This window comes from Chinchilla lanigera, unplaced genomic scaffold (genome assembly GCF_000276665.1).
Source record: "Chinchilla lanigera isolate Chin_1 unplaced genomic scaffold, ChiLan1.0 scaffold00018, whole genome shotgun sequence".
In the NCBI taxonomy this organism is placed as follows: domain Eukaryota; kingdom Metazoa; phylum Chordata; class Mammalia; order Rodentia; family Chinchillidae; genus Chinchilla; species Chinchilla lanigera.
In genome coordinates, this window is record NW_004955419.1 from 19488937 (window position 1) to 19496573 (window position 7637).

Below are 7637 nucleotides of genomic sequence, written 5' to 3' on the forward strand. Positions count from 1 at the left end.
AGTTTACATTTCAAACAAGAAAGTAGATAATAAAAACAAAGTTAAATTCATAGTGATACTGCCTGGCAAGCCCAAGGTCTTGAGTTTGATTCCCGGTACCAAAAAAAAAAGAAAAAAGAATTCAGAGTGATAAATCTTAAGAAATAAATAAAGCAAATATTGGAAATAAATGACAGGATGGGAATAAGATTGAAATGTATTTATGTATTTATTTATTTATTTATGTATGTATGTCTTTTTTGAGACGGTTTCACTATGCAGTTTAGGCTGCCCTTGAACTCACTTTGTAGCCCAGGCTGGCCTCGAATTGGCAGCGATCCTCCTGCCTCAGCCTCCTGCGTACTGGGATTACAGGTGTATGCTGCCATGCCCAGCATAAGATTGAAATTTTAGTGTGTGTGGAAAATCCTGGGGAAAAGATTATTTGTGCCTTTCTGATGGCATTTATCATTTTCTATTCTATGTGTTTCTAAATTTTATTTTGATTACGATAAAATATAAAAAACCCATAATTTAGTTTTAATAATTTAAAATGTATAGTTTAGTGACATTAATTACATTCACACTGTTGTACAATCATCACTTATATGAATCTCTAGAACTTTTTCGTCATTGCAAACTGAAACATCATACGCACGAAACAGTAACTCCTCATTTTGCCCTCCTCAGCCTGGATAATTGATGTTCTGCTTTCTGTCTCTGTGAATTTGACTTGTCTAGGTACCTCATATAAATGAAATCATATAGTATTTATCATTTTGTACCTAATTTATTTAATTTAGCATAACTTCAAGATTTATTTTATGCTGTAGTATCTATTGGAGTTTCATTCCTTTTTAAGGCTGAATAACATTCTACTGTACATTTACATATCATTTTGTTTATCTGATGGTGGATATTTGGGTTGTTTTTATTTTTTGGCTGTTAATGCTACTGTGAATGTAGGTATAGAAATATCTGTTCACATCTCTTTGTCACTACACGTAGAAGTAAAATTTTTAATCAAATAGCAAACCTGTGTTTAATTTTGTGAGCAATGACCATACTGTTTTCTACAGGGGCTGTATAATTATACATGTCTAAGTGTTCCAATGTCTCTGCACCTTCACCAGCACTTCTTGTTTTCTGTTTTTATTACAGCCAGCCTGAAGGGGATGAGGTGGTATCTCATTGTAGCTTTGATCTGTATTTCCATAGTGAGCGTCGTCTTATGTGCTTACTGGCCATTTGTATATGTTCTTTAGAAAAATGTCTATTTTAGTGCTTTGCCTATTTTTTAACTGGGTTGCATTTTGCTGTTGAGTGTTACAACCTCCCTATATTCTGAAGTTATTCCTTTATCAGATATGTGAGTGGCAAATACTTTTTCCCATTCTTTGAGTTACGTTTTTGTCTGAATAAGGTCCTTCCACGCATACATTTTAAAAATTCTGATGAAGCGCGCTTTTTCTAGTTTGTCTTTTGTTGTTTATATTGTTGATTCACATCTAAGAAATCATTATAAAATCCAAAAGCATAAAGTGTAGTTTTAGACTTTTAGGTCTTTGGCCATTATGAGGCAATTATTGTATATGTTGTTTAGTAAAGGAGCAGCTTCATTTTGTTTATGTTGCTAGGTAAAGATCTAACTGTTCTTTTGCTTGTGGATAGCATGTGTTCCTTAATTGTATTTGTTTATTCCCATATTGCAAGATCCCTTGAAAACAACACTGTGTTGTTCAATTTTATTTATTGTTATGGTTTGTGTCTGTGTGTCCCCCCAAAGCCTCATGCAGTCATGGGGCAGGCTGTTAGAGTTTGATTGATTATGAGTGTGAGAGCTACACCCGCCCTGGGGTGGATAGTTTGCATATGTAAGAGAGAGGAAGAGGCTGCTTGGGGCCATTACTCTCTTTTTAGTGCTTGTTGCTTTGGCTGTGTTCTGCCATGAGCTGTAGCCCTCTGCCATGCGCCACCCTGCCTTGTAACCTGCCAAGTATGGACTGAAACCTCCACAAACTGTAAGTGAAATAAACCTTTCCTTCCTTAATTTTGGGCATCAGATATTTTGTCCCAGCAATGAGAGAAAAGTAACCAAGACATTTATTTATTTATTTATTTATTTATTTTTTGAGACAGTTTCACTATCCGAGATACTATCTTCATGCCTCAGCCTCCCAAATTCTGGGATTACAGGTGTGCACAACCACTCCTGGTTCAGAATCTTTTACAATCCTTACAGTTCCATGCATTTAATAAAAGGGCAGTGCACTTTCACTTTTAAGAAATGAATGTTTCGTGGTTACTGAGCATTGTATTTTATTTATATACATTTGTTATAAAGTTCAATCACTGAAAAAACATAACTGTTACGTTTAGTTTAGGATTTCTTTAAAGAGGTCATACTTTGGAAATATTCTTTAACTTACAAATTTAGCATCCTTCTGTCCCTTACAAACCCAGAAATATGATTTTTCTATATCACATTCTAAGCGCTTCCGGTACTTAGCAAGCTTATCAGACGCATACTTAGCCTATCACTATTTATTATGTAGAGTGAAAACATGGTGATATAAGCAACATATTTTCTCTGTGAAGTCATGGAAAAAAGCTTTAATATCAGAACGTCTGCTGGAGGGCCTGAAATTAGAGCAAGTAGGAGGTGGTTTTATGACTGATTGTCTGAAGAGTGTTTCTCAAACTGTAGATTCATGGACTACCTACCTCATTCTCACAAGGAATTTCCACTGAAATGCAGAGCCGGGCACATTAACCCAGATCTACCATATCAGAATCTACATGTATGAACTCTGGATCTACATTTTTAACAAGTACACATGGTGTTATTTATGCATATGGAGTTTGAAAACTCTTGATACCTGGTTCCAGTGTAACCAAGATGGGGTACGTACACCCTTCATGCAGTACGTGGGACTTTGCCAAGAGGAGGAAATGAACTTGTGGATGTTGGTAAGATTTACGTTTCCTAAACCCACCTGGAGCACAGTGCTAATTTCAAACTCTTGAGATTCTAGTTTTCTTTGGTTCTTTGACTACGTACATTAACTTCATTTGTTTACTGTTACGTTGTGGGAGAAAAGTCATTTTTTTCATACCATTGCCTAGATTTGCATGTTAGTTTTGTATTTTTATGGAGATGTAATTACATACAGTGACAGTCTGATGAGCTTCGCCAAGTGTATATACCCATGTAACCAACACCCTGGTTGGAAAATAGAGTATGTCATCATCCTAGGAAGTTCACTGGTGTCCCTTTCCATTCTGCCACTGCCTCCTAACTACCCTGGCAACTATATTATGATTTCTACCTTCATACACACCAGTCTCTTCAGAGGATTAGTTTTGCCTGTTCTTAAACTTTATAAAATGGTATATTCCTTATGGGCTAGCCCTATAATCACTATAAAGAGCAGTGACAATCATTATTATAAATCTCTTGGTCCCATAATACCTTCTCTGGTCCTTCTCACTTTTGAATGCTTTGATTCTTGCAGAATTTTAATGTTCTTGCTATTGTTTGTGGCACTTTCTGCTAATCTTAGAGTTATCATCTGCCTTCCAAGCTTTCGAATTTCTCCTCTGTATCCTAGCTTAAAGGGCTCTGTACTATTTCTCTAGTTTCTTTAAAACCCTACCACTTTCCTCATCTTTTTTTCTCATCATCAGAATTGCCCAAAGTCATTCTTCTGTTTTATGTTTTTTTTTTTTTTTTTTTGTCTTTTTGAGATAGGGTCTTGCTATGCAGTTCAGGCTGCCCTTGAGCTCACTTTGTAGCCCAGGCTGGCCTCGAATTGGCAGTGATTCTCCAGCCTCAGCCTCCCAAGTGCTGGGATTACAAGTGTGTACCACCATGCCTGGCTCAAAGTCATTCTTCCGAACACAGCCTGGTACTGTTTTCTTTTGAAGCTTGTGGAATTATGTAATGTTTTCTCAACATATTTTGAAGCCTAGCTTCCTGAAGTCCTCTGTATACTTAATGTCATGCGTGGACACCCATCTCTGTTTTATCTAAGCTCAGCCTTGCCTTTCTTTGACAATGACAGGCATAGTCTCCAGGTTCTCTAGCTCACCAAATGCCTTCTTCACATTGATCAAAATCAATAGGGGAACACTTACTAGTCCTTCCTCTATCTTCTAGGATATAAAATTATTGGGAAGGCAAGTGAAAAACTCTGCTTCATCTGAATGAATCAGCCAGTATGGTATCCGCACTAATCATGTGTGTTGTGGCAGCTTTGTGGTTTTCCTCTGTGTGGTTCGTCTCTGCTTCCACAAAAGTACCACTTCCATTCCTCCTTTTCTCGTCTTCATCCAAGCGTTCAGGGACTCTCTGAATCTGCTGTTATCCCGGCCTACAGTGCTGCCCTGCAGGGCCGCTCTCAGCGTGTCTTTTGTGCACAGCTCATCCTGTCGCTGTGTTCTCACGGATGCATTCCTTCCTGCCAACTTCTAGTGGCCTCTGTGAGGTCGTATCTGTCAGCAGTGCTACAGTGTCAAGGTAACTATGTCGCTCATGTTCTGAGCGTGCTATCTGGACATCTGCCGCCTATGTGCTGTTTCTGCTGTCCTTCCTGATTGTTTTCTCACTGAATCACTCAGAACTTCCCTCACCATTGAAATTCTTCCAGGCTATGCTTAACGTCATGCGTGGACACCCATCTCTGTTTTATCTACGTGTTTTTTCTCCTCTCTCATCTGTTTTCCATTTACAGCTATTTTGGCCAGATGAGTTGTTCTCTGACTAAATGCATTCTTTTCAGTCTTTGTAAACATGCTCCATCTTTAGCCAAATAGCCTTCATTCTCAAATTTGAAGCTATGGCCCTGAAATAAAAATCAGCAGCCAGCAGGTTTCCAGCCACTCATTTTTATGTCCTATTTTTACTCTCAATATTTGTGCCCCTAAGACTTTTATTTTATGTCCCAAATTTCACAGCATCTCAAGATGCTTCCATACTCTGTTTGATGCCTTTCCACTTCCCTGCAACTTAGCTAGACATGTCTTGAGCAGCTTCAGGTAGGTTCTGTCATATGCTAAGTTCATCCCCCATGAAGATAACACCTCTTCTTACATGGCTGGGTTCTGGCCATTTGCAGCCATTGTTATATTCTTCACAAGGGAGTCCCCAGTTCCAGCACACAAATTTTCCTCCATAGTGTCAATGTTTCCAGCGTGTTCTTCCACTGTGGGAAAGGAATATTAGAGAGATGCGATGCAGTAGAAAGGAGGCTTACTCTGGTACTTTTGTTGGGTAGCATATGAGGGCAACTAAGGCTCATCTTCTTTATCCTTTGATTGTGAATGCAGTACTGACCTTATTGGCTTGTGATTACAATTTCATAAGCTATGTGCCAAGCCGGGCATGGTGGCACACTCCTGTAACCCCAGCACTCGGAAGGCTGAGGCAGGAGGATTGCTGGGAGTTCAAGACCAGCCTGGGCTAAAAAGTGAGCTCAAGGCCAGCCTGAACTGCATAGCGAGACCCTGTCTCAAAAAAGACCAAAAAAAAAAAAAAAATCTACGTGCTGCTTTGTACACCAAGAGTAATGCAAACGCAGGTTTTTAAATTATCACTGGATATTTAGTTTTCCTCCATTGCTCAGCATTTTCCCAAGCCCTGTGTTAATACACGTACTGGACACATCCATTTACAGAGCATCAGAGCAGGCATTGTGACAGTCTGTATACTGCCTCATTGTTTGGATTTTAACACTATCGTATCTATTGTCATGTTCTCTGACATGCCAGAGGCCATCCCAGCTATGTGCGGGAACCTGCTTATTTTCTACAACCCCGGGCAGTTCAGACATGTAACTCAGTCAGGACCCACCATAAGCTAACCTCATCTGTGAACTTGCCCCAGCACCTCCTTGTTGGCCCCAACCTTGATGGGATGACATGATTTCTATAATTAGGTTGCAGGAGGATGAGAATGACTAACCATGATCATAGAAACTCTAATTCTCATACACTGAGTGCCTGCTATGTGTGGCATACTCTGCTAGACTCTTTACAAACACCAGTTTTTAACTATTTTTAAAAAAATTTTTGCTCTTCTAATGGGCTTGCCTTTAGACAAATTTTCTTAATCAACCCTGCCAGGAGATTTTAAGATCATAGATAATACATTCTATTTTTTTAGGTACTAAATATATATGGGGGCATTACCCATAGAAAGAGTGTGATAATTTGGAAGGGTTGTCTGCATATTGACCCCAGAGCCTCCCTTACACTAAGTCTGTGTTCTGCTACTGAATTCCATGCCTATTCTGATGCTCCCACTGAAGAACCAATTTTTACCCTTTTGGAGGCAATATTATCTCTACTATAAATAAATTACATGTACCACAGGCAAAGGTGCACACTCCATTTGAGGCAAGGTTGTCTTTTCCATGCCCAGCCTAAGCTGGGTCAAGCGTGAATGGATCCAGCTTGGTAAAGTACCGTAGCCTCCCCCCTGTGCACACTGGTGTTTTTGTGGCTTCCTCCCCCAGGCCTTTGAATAAGATGCTGGACAATCCTTGTGAGAAACCTGAGGAGGATACTAAAAGGACAGCCACAGTTTTCCTATTGCCTGCTGACAGGTTTCTTGGGGGGCCAGCTGTTGGGGTATAATCTTATGGACTATTTTTTAACACACTGAAATCTTTCAAATGCTTCATTAGTTTGAAATGCTTTCTTAGTCTTCTGTAGTGTCCTACGGCTAGCAAGTGTGATGACGAGGAAAGGTAGCTGGAGGGATGGGTGAAAGAGAGAAGGAGATGAGAGGAGGAAAGGCTGAAGGGATGGAGCCAGGAGGAGACAGGAAGAAAAGGGAGGGGAGAATGTGTAATGGAAAGAACTGAGGGCCTTGGAATCTGACAACTTCACTCTAGGTCATAATTTTCTCACCTAAGCAAAGGAAGTAAATAAAGGGGGATAATACTTGTTTTTCAGGGTCTATGTGAAGTTTGTATATTATAAAATCTGACATAGAAAAATGCTCAATTTTGGAAGCATTATGATCGTCATATACACATAGTAGAAATAAAGGGGATTTGAATGAAGTAATTTGGCAGTCAGGTCTGTATAACTTTGAAAGGGCTTATACAGTGTTCACCAATACCTACGGACCAAGCTGGAGGGCATTCTGGGGCCTCAGGAGGAAAGCCTGATAGAAGAGGGCCCTATGGAGTCTTTGAAGGGCCCAACAAGGAGAAAACCTTTCCCCCATTCCACTGAGCAATGGGAGAAAGAGCCAGCCGGTGCAGGCTGATATATGGCGCTCGTTACTGATCTCCATCAGCTTCCCTCTCTGAGCGAGTCTTTCACTGCAGAACTTGCTTGAGAAGCTTTGGGCAACGCCAGAACAAAGCAGGCGTCTCCTCTGGAGAAAGATGCTCCTCCTGTGGATAGCACTAAAGAAAAAGGAAATAATGAGGGTATGTATGCCACAATTTTCCTTCCACACCTGCCAACCGGGTACGTCAGTTCACCTCCCTGGAGGAAGACTGTGAGAGCGAGCACAGAAGGCAGGCGTATGTGCTCATGACCCCTCCCTCTGCGGACAAGGTGAATGGAGAGTGGGCTGGGGCCCACCTCCCAACAGGCTCTGAGTATGAGGCAGAGCTGAATTACTGAGACTGCAGAACTGGCCC